This window comes from Mesoplodon densirostris, chromosome 4, assembly GCF_025265405.1.
Source record: "Mesoplodon densirostris isolate mMesDen1 chromosome 4, mMesDen1 primary haplotype, whole genome shotgun sequence".
Taxonomy (NCBI): domain Eukaryota; kingdom Metazoa; phylum Chordata; class Mammalia; order Artiodactyla; family Ziphiidae; genus Mesoplodon; species Mesoplodon densirostris.
The window spans coordinates 95545802-95556660 of NC_082664.1; the positions used below are offsets into that span (position 1 = coordinate 95545802).

Here is a 10859-nt window from a genome sequence, read left to right on the forward strand (position 1 = left end):
TAGACAAGGTGAGAGCAAGCAACAGGATAATTGTCAAGAGGGTGAACGAAAAGTGCTCTTTATCCTATGGCCTATATTTAAACCTGGGCCATCAAGCAAATTTTCAAAGAAATGTTCTGTATTTTCCCAATCTGCTCATGCAAGAAATGTTCTTGCTGCATACCCTTGGGATCCTTTTTTAATTCCCTGAACCATTGTGGGTGGGCTGGACACATTAACAAGTCATAACATGAAATCAGCCGTGACAGGCCTTTATCTGTCCTGTCATCATTTTCCCAAGTGTCAGAGAGGTGGCTCAATCTGAGCTTCAGTTTATGTTGTCACCAACTAGAGAAAAAAAAAAAGGTACTGGGAATACTCTGTGCCAATCATTTCAAGATAAAACTCTAGTAATTTCTTTTTAATAACATAATTATCCCATTAGAGAAAGTATTTATAATTATAAGTTCAATTCAGTAATGGTGAATAGAATTTTTAATGGACTTTATTTTTTAGAGCAATTTTATGTTCACAGCAAAATTGAGTGGAAAGTACAGAGAGTTCCCACACGCCGCATGCCTCCACACATGAATAGCCTTTCCTATTATCAACATCGCTCACCAGTGCCATACATTTGGTTTTTTTGCTTGTTTGGGTTTTTTTGGCCACATTTTGTGGCCTGTGGGATGACCAGGGATTGAACCCCGGGCCCATGGCAGTGAAACCGTGGAGTCCAAACCACTAGACCACCAGGGAATTCCCACCAGAGTCATACGTTTGTGACAATTGATGAAACTACACTGACACATCATTATCACCCAAAGAATAGAATTTTTTAAAATTAATTAATTAATTTTTGGCTGCATTGGGTCTTCGTTTCTGCGCGCGGGCTTTCTTTAGTTGCGGCAAGCAGGGTCTACTCTTTGTTGCGGTGTGCAGGCTTCTCATTGCAGTGGCTTCTCTTGTTGCAGAGCATGGGCTCTAGGTGCACGGGCTTCAGTAGTTGTGGCTCACGGGCTCTAGAGCGCAGGCTCAGTAGTTGTGGCTCACGGGCTTAGTTGCTCCGGGGCATGTGGGATCTTCCCGGACCAGGGCTCGAACCCGTGTCCCCTGCATTGGCAGATGGATTCTTAACCACTGTGCCACCAGGGAAGCCCCGAATTTTTTTACTTGAAAGATTTAGTTGTGTCATTTCAAATGACCCAACCACAACTGATGAATTCATTTTGAATATTAAGACTAAGCATTATCAAATGTCACCTTTAGTTAGAAATACATATTTCCAGTATGATATTGAGAGATTTTCAGAAGATTTTGATTTTTTTTTTGCAATGGCAATAGCTTTATAAATTTTTTGTTGCTGTTTTTCCTCCCTGGTTTTATTTTAGTTTATTAAAAACAATTTTTTTTGGCCATGCAGCTTGCAGGATTTCAGTTCCCCTACCAGGGATTGAACCCAGGCCATGGCAGTGAAAACCCAGAATTCTAACCACTAGGTCACCAGGGAACTCCCCTCCTCACTGGTTTTAAGTCCCTAGGGGCAGGAAAGAATGGATTGGCAGGACACCCAGAAAACAAGGTCTGTGTGCAGACTGACTCTAACCCTGACTAACCCTGAGCCATTCTCATTCTCATTATCATTATCATAAGGTAATCAGAGTGAGAGGAAGCACTGTCTTTTTTCCTCTAACACAAGTTGGAAAAACAGAAATTCAAAGTTTTGTTTGGAACCAGCAGAAAATGTGTTAGAAATAATAACATGAAAAGTTAATAGTATTTATTGATTAAATAGCAGTTATACTATGTGCCAGACACTGTGCTTAGTCCTTTGCATGTTATCTCATTTAATTCTCACAAGCATTCTATAAGATAGTTATTATTATTATTTCCATCATAAAAATGGGTAAATAAAGGCTAAGTACCACACAGAAAGTCACACTAGACTGGTGGATTACAGTGCTGGATTTTAATCTCAAGTGCATTAGGGTAGGGTAACTGGTTTAGCAATCCCAAAATCATAGTAATGTAACACAATAAAATGTGTTTCTTGCTGGGGCAAAGTGCAGTGTGGATGGTCCTCATCAGGTGGCTCTCTTAGGCAGCTCACCTCTAAGCAGTGACTCATGTACACAGGCCACTTCCATCTTATGGCTTAAGCATATTGTAGCTTCAAGATCTCCCCATCATGAATCAGCCTGGAGTGATGGAAAAAGAGCAGGGAAGACTGAATAGGATGTTTCAAGGTCAGACCTGGAAGTAGTGACATCACTTCTGCCCACATTCCATTGGCTAGAACTCAGTCTCGTGGGAATCTAGGATGCAAGGGAACCTGCGAAATGTGGTTTATCTCCATATTCTGGAAGGTGAGGCAACCTGTATATTGGTGAGCCCAAGAAACCTCTCCACAGCAGGTTTGTCTGACTCAGGACCCTTAACCACTAGACTCTGCTGTAACTCTAATCTCCACCCCTACTCTTTGACCAGAGAGGGAAAGTATCAAGTCTCTCTGAGACTTAACACTACATGAAATAAATCCATTTGGGAGTTTAAACAGCAAGAAGAAATGGCATAGTGCATCCATTATGAGCCTGGAAACTAATGCTAAATCTGATGACCTGTTTATTAACTAGGTGACCTTGGGCACGTTTCTGAATTTCTGCTTTTCCTTATCTATAAATTGAAAATAATATTTTCCTTTGCATGTCTTGCAGATTGCTGTGAGAGTCAAAGGGAATAGTTTGTGTAAAAATACTTAGTAAAAGGTAAAATGATACACAAAACACAAATGTCAGAGATTTTTGGTGTTATTATTGTTACTTCCTAAGTGTCAATATGACTGATATTGGTAATAATCACTCTGTAATATCGGAGAAGAAATCACTGTGAGTTGGGCTGGTCAGGAAATGCTTTATAGGAGAGTGGAATTTGAATCTGATCTAGAAAGATGAATAAGATTTACATAATAGAGGAGTAAGGAAAAGGCATTCAAGGCAGGGGGTATTGGACCACCAAAGAAGTAGAAGCCAGAATGAACAGAGTGCTCCTGAAACACTGAAAAAACTGTTTGCTCTTGGAGGCTTCTGAGATTGGGTTGGGCGGGAGCAAGTGAACTTCAGCCTGCTGCCACCTCTGCTTCACTTCAGCCGTCTGTTGAGACATTTCTCCGTGGGTCACTCCCATTTCTGCAAGTCCTGTAAATGAGGCACCAACTGCACTTTGTTCCAGACTACCTTTTCAAGAATGTTTGATGGCAACAGGGTGTCCTTCTGGAGTAAAGGGTAGGCATATTTACTGCCCATTATAAAAGATTCAGGGGAGGTAGCAGCCATCTCCAACCCAGCATCATGACTGTTCTCAGACACCTTATGAAGCCCAAAGTGATCAAAGAGAAGACCAAGAAGTTCATCCGGCACCAGTCAGGCTGATATGTCAAAATTAAGTGTAACTGGCAGAAACCCAGAGGCATCGACAACAGGGTACAGAGAAGATTCAAGTGCCAGATCTTGATGCCCAATATTAGTCATAGCAGCAACAAGAAAATGAAGCACAGGCTGCCTAGTGGCTTCTAGAAGTTTCTGGTCTACAACGTCAAAAAGCTGGAAGTGCTGCTGATGTGCAACAAATCTTACTGTGCTGAGATGGCTCTCATTTCCTCCAAGAACCTCAAAGGCGTTGTGGAAAGAGCAGCCCAGCTGGCCGTGAGTCACTGATCGCAATGCCAGGCTGCACAGTGAAGAAAATGAACAGTTCATGTGCAAGTTTTATTTGTGTTAAATAAAACCATAAAAATTCTGCAAAGTAAAACAAAGATTTTGGCTCCCTAAGCTCAGAGTTCTTCATGTACAGGTGTTAACTGGCCCTATTCCCATTGCCCTCTGGAAACTAGGTCTTGGGGAACTGACTTAAAAAAGGCAGATACTCTAGCTACTACTATTGCTATGAGTAATAAACCATTTTTGACTCTGACCCAGGAGTCTCATGTCTTCTACCAGCATCCATGAAACTATGACAGGCTAACTTGTTAACTTGCAAGTAGGGTAAAACTCAGACCCTTTACAGTTCTTGGCAGAATCTATCTCTAGGAGGGATTTCACCGAAGAGTACTACATACCAGGCAGGGTACTAAGTGCTGGGGATACAGAACCAAAAGGCACAGTTCTTGCTTGCAAGGAGCCTCCAGTGTACAAATTAGGAGCTTACTGAGCTTGGTACTAATAGCGTTTCAGAGTAGTTAAATCACTAAGCTAGTGAATACACACAGAAAAAGGTCAAACTCAGACTAATAAAATTCTAGCCATGATTGCGACTATATCCCAACAACAGGGTGGAGACCATATGGTTTTTCAGTCCTCTGAGAACAGGTGTATTCTCTTTAGATGGCAGAAGCTGAGAAGCACAGAGGTACATGGAGCCTTACAGAAGGCTTTAAAACAATACCCTTCAGCCCTCAGTGCCAAGAAAGAAGGTTGCTTCTAGATGGACTTGCCCTTTCTACAACTCTTCCCTAAATAAATTGTCCTGAAGGGTGACAGTAGAAGCATCACTTTCTGGCCCAGAGATCAAAGGGTGTCTCTCGTGTGGATACCTGGTGGTGTTGGTAAGGGAATTTCTAACTTTGGGATTGTATCTAGGATGGGAGAGAAGGCGGGTACTATGTTAAATGTGGGCACAACCAAGGAACAGAACTATACTATGAAGGGCAGAAAAGTTGCATATAGATGGAGAAGGATCTAGAACTCTAAGGCTGTGGTCTCTGAAACAGAATTGGTTTCATATACAGGGCCAAAGAAACCCTGAATTTATGATAGGGGCTCTGTCAGAAAAGTGGGATTAGGACTTAGGAAGGGAGTGAGGAAAACTGGCAGGCGAAGTACTTAGTTGTCTGTGCATAACAGACAGTGCTAAAGGTGCTAAAACAATTTAATAAATAAACAGGGTATTCTAGGCTCATCTGACACATTAGATACAAAGATGTATTATATGGCATTTGGCAAAAATGAGTGCCTGACACTGACACCTAATATGTGACAGCACAAAACCGGGAGCTTTACACAATGTGGCAGGTGGGAGTTTGGTCCTTGGCACTGGAAGCAAGAATCCATTCATTCAACAAAGTGTATTGGCACTGTTCTAGGTGCTAGGGATAAAGCAGTGAACAAGATAGAGAAAAATCCATGCCCCTATTTTGTTCTAAATGAAGTTAAATCTGGCTCTGAGCCACCTAGGTCAAGGGAGATGAGAAATTCAGGATTTGTCATGTTTACTTTAGGGGGAAGAAAATTTATTAGGGTTTTCTATACCATCCCAGGGTCCTACACATTCCATAATATTCTGAGATGGGCTCTCTCTTCTTCAGACCACATTAGCTACCACTGTTGGTTGTTCATGATCCAAGTCCTTATGGTCCCTTTTCCAGGCCACCCCAAATATTTACAGGGCCTAGGACAAGAATACAAATGGAGGTTCATATACCATATGTTAAATATCTTAAAATTATAAATCCAGCCGAAAAACTGTTAAAGAAGATAGGTTCTATCATTCTATCTTGACACATACAATTTTGTAACAAGCTGGCCACCATCAGAGGCCCTGGATCCTGCTACTGTGTGGGAGTAGGGCACATGAACCTGACTCTCTTGAAATCCATAAATGCATCCCCCCTAAACATGGGGAGGTGTTTCCCAAATAGTTTACTCTCTAGTGTTGGTCCACTTCTTCTCCCAACCCTTAATGTCTCCTGCCACCTGCAACAATCCAGCTGGATCACTTTCAAGACTAGACCAAAGGTTATGCTCTGAGTGTCAGACAACTTTTAATTTTGGCCCTGCAACATTAAAGCCATTAACTACTCCTGGAGGCAGACACGGTTGCTTTCCTTGGGTTGGGGAGGCAGAAATACTTATAGAAGCCTGAACAAGATATAAATTAACATCTCAAACAGCTGCCCCACCAACTACATATTATCTCATTCATTTCTTTATAACAGTCTTATTAAGGAAATAAAACTGAAGCTCAGGAAGATTAAACAACTTGCTGAATGCCACAAAAGGAAAAGAACAATAATTCAGTACCAGAGTTGTCACCATCCACACTTCCATCTACCACACCTAAGAGCTTTGAAGAAATTCAGAAACATATTTGTGAAACTGCCTGCCAAGGTGTACAAACTTGTATAACAGTTCCACTCAGTAGAGTAGACCCTGAGATTTGTTTTTGAGACTCCAGAGTACAGTAGTCCCCCTTATCCGTAGGGATATCTTCCAAGACCCGCAGTGGATACCTGAAACCTCAGATAGTACCAATCCCTAGGTATGCTATGTTTTTTCCTATACTAACCAGTGGGTAGTGTATACTCCATGGATATGCTGGACAAAGGGATGGTTTGCGTCCCAGGTGGATGGAGCAGGATGGCACAAGATTCATCACGCTACTCAGAATGGTGCCCAATTGAAAAGTTATGAATTATTTCTGGAATTTTCCATTTAATATTTTCCGACAGTGGTTAACCACAGGTAAAAGAAACCACTGAGGGCTTCCCTGGTGGCGCAGTGGTTGAGAGTCCGCCTGCCGATGCAGGGGACACGGGTTCGTGCCCCGGTCCGGGAAGATCCCACATGCCGTGGAGCGGCTGGGCCCGTGAGCCATGGCCGCTGAGCCTGCGCGTCCGGAGCCTGTGCTCCGCAACGGGAGAGGCCACAACAGTGAGAGGCCCGCATACCGCAAAAAAAAAAAAAAAAAAAAAAAAAAAAAGAAACCATTGATAAGGAAAGACTACTACATTATAAGGGATGTAGTGAGAGAGAAATTGGAGCCTATTAGAGGATGCATTTCTGTTATGTGATCTTGCAGCATTTTATCAAAATGTCGATCAACTCATTTTGCACTACAGTTTTAGTTCCAAAAGGCCACTAAGAAGCTCAGCAAAGAAGCCAGACATTGTCAAAAATAAAATTAGATAAATATCACTTGTAAATAAAATAAAATCGATTGTGAAATGCTGTTTGGTCAGTTCTTATTGTTTGCTGTTCTTTTGTTCCCTTATTCCTGTTATCCTGCTCAGGGCAGAATGTGTCCTCCTAAAGGGCAGGGCAGAAAGATTCTCCAGTCTTGGTTTTGTTGATGGTTTTATATTGCTCATTATGAGTTTCAAGAATATACACCCAGGGTAAAGAATAAACATTTAAATCTTGGAACACAAAACTTTTTTTCCCATTATTTTTATGCAAAAACTCAGACACTATCAAATTCAGATCCTGTCTCAAAGACGCTCTTTGTTAAGGGTGTAGAGGGAGTAGGATAGGGATGGGGTAAATGAAGTAAGCACGGTGCGGGTGCCGTTTCAAGAAGCCCTGGCCTTGGCCTGATCCTGTGAGGAGCTCTGGAGCATAAATTATACCTCAGGGTTTATCCAGCCTTGAGGCAAAGGTGGTGGGCTTTCTATTCAGGCACCAATCAATCAATGGCTATGGTTCCCCCAGGGCAATTCTGAATTTCTGCAAATACTGACAAAGCATCTTCTTTGGAAGCAAAGCAGACATAATTTAGGAGATAGACACCAGAATTGATCAAAAGTGATCAGAGGGTCTGTGAGTGATACACCAACAGTGTCAGCTATGCCAGTGACCATCTATTCTGCAGTTTGTAATTCTTTCACTATAGGTTTGACTCTTCTGATCAACAGACAAAGGGTCCATTAACAATCAGTAAGTGGTGGAGAAAGAAATTCTAAGTGATTTGAATTGTTAGAGCAGCGAAGGATTTTTTTTTTAAGTTCTCCAACAATTTATATTTGTATTTTTTTGGACGTGCCACACTCTTGTGGGATCTTAGTTCCCCAACCAGGGATTGAACCCAGCCCTGGGCAGTGAGAGCACAGAGTCCTGACCATGGGACTGCCAGGGAATTCCCGAAGGAATTTTTTTAAATCCCCTACTCAGAATTCTAGGGGAGTCAGGTTGGCAGGAATATGGTCATATATCCTTGTACAGTGTAAAAAAAAAATCCCTTCGGGCAATTGATCACTAAGTATATACCACAGCACCAGCCCTGTAGGGAAGGCAAATTTATCTGACTCAGTCCTTATCTTGAGATGCTTACACTATAGTTGGGTAGATGAGGTTCACATGCATGAAACAAGTATAAGCAACATCAACACTATATAATTAAAGACTGTTGGATTCTGAGAAAAGAGAAATAGACTTCCCTTGGCTACATTTTTTTGCAGATACTCACAGTAGGAGTGGTGAATAAGGTCAGATCAAGCACATGCATGCATTGATTCCATCAATCTAAGTGATCTCTTTGTGCCAGATGATAAGCATGTTAAGCCTGGGAAGAGAGATGGTAAGACACTGTGATAAATACAGTAATGAAGGGTGTACTTTGGGGGATTATTTGGGTACTATTAGTATTTTTTAGTAGAAAGCTCAATTACTCTATTTCATTGAATTTAAGATGCCATGAATTTTAAGATTTGCCATTATTTTATTAAGCATTAAGAAAGAAAAAACCCTGCTAGTTAAGCAGTGTATGACATATCCCTATTGCAGAGGTGTTATAATGTGAAATAAATGTTCATTTTAGAATTGATGAACTGGGGCTACAAGAGACATGACTTGGCTTAATCCTCTTCTCTGACTATCCTTTGCTTTCAGAAGACAGACAGAAGGGTGCCTGCTTTTCCCTTTCTGTAGTTCTTAGTGTTGTCAGTCTCTGCATTTCCTAAGGAAAGAGGGAAAATGATAACAGCAAGGCCTTTGATTTCTTTCTCTTACTTCTAATTAGAAATAGCTCGATAGTGTAATGGAGGCCAATAACAGTATTTGAAATAGTTGCTAATATTGATCAGGTGCTTAATATGGATCCAGGACTGAGCTAATTGCTTTTTACCCATTATGTAATTCTTACTTAATCCGTTGGGAAAAGGTATTAATATCTCTATTTTACTGATAGGTAAAGTGAGATTAAAAGATGGTAAGCGGCGCCTTTCCGGCTCTGCATGTGGCGCCGGGGGAGAACCCTGGGGGTGCTGTGCTGCAGCCTCTTGGTCCCCGTTACCTGTTCGAGCCCTGCACTCAGGGGTCCGTCCCTTGCCGCCCCGGTACCCTTACGTCTCTCAGCCCCCGACTTTTGCTCTGAGAGGCCCTGACCGGGCGCCGAGAGGGGGGCAGTGTTGTGTGCTACCGCCCCTCTCCCCTGAAGGCAGCGTCCTGTGTTAAAGAAAGGACTTGAGAGGAAGAACCACAGTAGGATGGTGAGCTGAAAGTGAGAACCTATAGGCAAAGTGTAAAGGGCAGCTTCCCAAGTTTATTGCTCCCTTGTATCTCCAGAGCAATTAAAACACTGGAGGTGAACTGGAAAGATCTGGAAAGACCTAGATCCCACCACCTCAGATAAGAATAAATGTCAGCAGCAACCTCTGCTCACCAGAAGGAATCAAGAAAGGACTGCTCTCCTGCTCAAATATTTGTCCTGCTCTTTTTACCATCCCAGTCATCATTGCACAGAGTTTATGTTTAATACCAAATGCTTGTAGGGCTACCAGGTCCCATCTCTTTTTTAATTGTAATCTATTTGTGTCTTTAAAGTGCTTCTCTTATAGACAATACAGGTATGCCCTGCTTCTTGAAAGTTTGCTTTACCTCCTTCACTTTGATGAAAGACCTACACTGGTACCTATTGTTGCTAAATGAAATAAACCTGAAGAGGATTTTCACTTTTACGAAAAAAGGTGAAAACCGAAAATAGCTTTCAGTGTTTGTTTTGCACTGAGCTGCTTTAGAGGCGGTGCAAACCCTGAGCATCAAGAGCGGCACCTCCAAGCTCCTTCCCTGGGAACTACACTCAGCATTCCAGCATTAGGCCACCATAGCTTTGAGCATCTGTGCTTTATCTTGATTTATTTTGTGCATCTATTAACAAGATGTGTCCTAAGGTAATTGCTTTTTTCCTTTATGCCATTTTGGCTTACAAAAGGTTTCACAGGAATCCTCCACTTTTGGATAGTGGGGGAGACCTGTATATGGTTGAGTATTGCTTTTTCATACAAATTAACAACCTGTGTCTTTTAACTGGAGTCCATTTACACTTAATGTAATTACTGATATGGTTGGATTTAAATATGTCATCTTAGTATTTGTTTTCTAATTGTTCCATCTGATCTTTAGTTTCTCCTTCTTCCTTTCCTACCTTCTTTTTGGTGAATAGAATATTTTTAGCTATGCTTCTTTGTGTTATTTCAAATAAAAGTACTACTTATCCATAAAAAAAAAGTAAAAAATAAAATAGAATAAAAGATGGTAAGCAATTTGCCTGAGGTCACACAGCTACTAAGTATCTGAGCTGAGACTGGAATGCAGGTTTGCCTACCAGGCAAGTTTAAGTTTTTAACCACTATGCCTGTAGGTGACTTGATAAGACCTGATTTCCTGCAAGGAAAAGAATTAAGACAGTTTCAGTCAGTGTTTACCAGAAACATCTTTTCTCAAGGATCTTTTAGAAAGCAAAACATGGTTATACAGACTAAAAGAAGACTGAGTGACCTATCTTAAACTATGACTATATTTCTGATGTGACTATTGTATAACTAGTCTTTATACAGTCTTTGTGAATTATATGCTGGATAATGAATTTTAAATTGTATGTCTAAGTAGAATAAGAACTCTATAATTAGTGGGTTATATTTAAGTGACCACAAAATAGATAAGGTGCACAATTAAAGAGTACATTTCTTCCAAACCCCTAATTTGTGTTAGAATATTCAACTGCCATCCTCTATGTGCAGGCATGAATTTTGATCCAGTAGCAATAAAGTCAGGCCCAGAAGTTTGCAGATTCAGAATTATTTATCAGCAAGTAGTATTACTTAACCCACATTTGAC

General features: G+C 41.2%; 1 pseudogene; it reads left to right on the top strand.

Annotated features, from left to right (window-relative positions):
• The first annotated feature begins 3323 nt into the window (after nucleotides 1-3323).
• LOC132488132 (large ribosomal subunit protein eL32-like) lies at nucleotides 3324-9197 on the top strand (annotated as a pseudogene).
• The last annotated feature ends 1662 nt before the right edge of the window (nucleotides 9198-10859 follow it).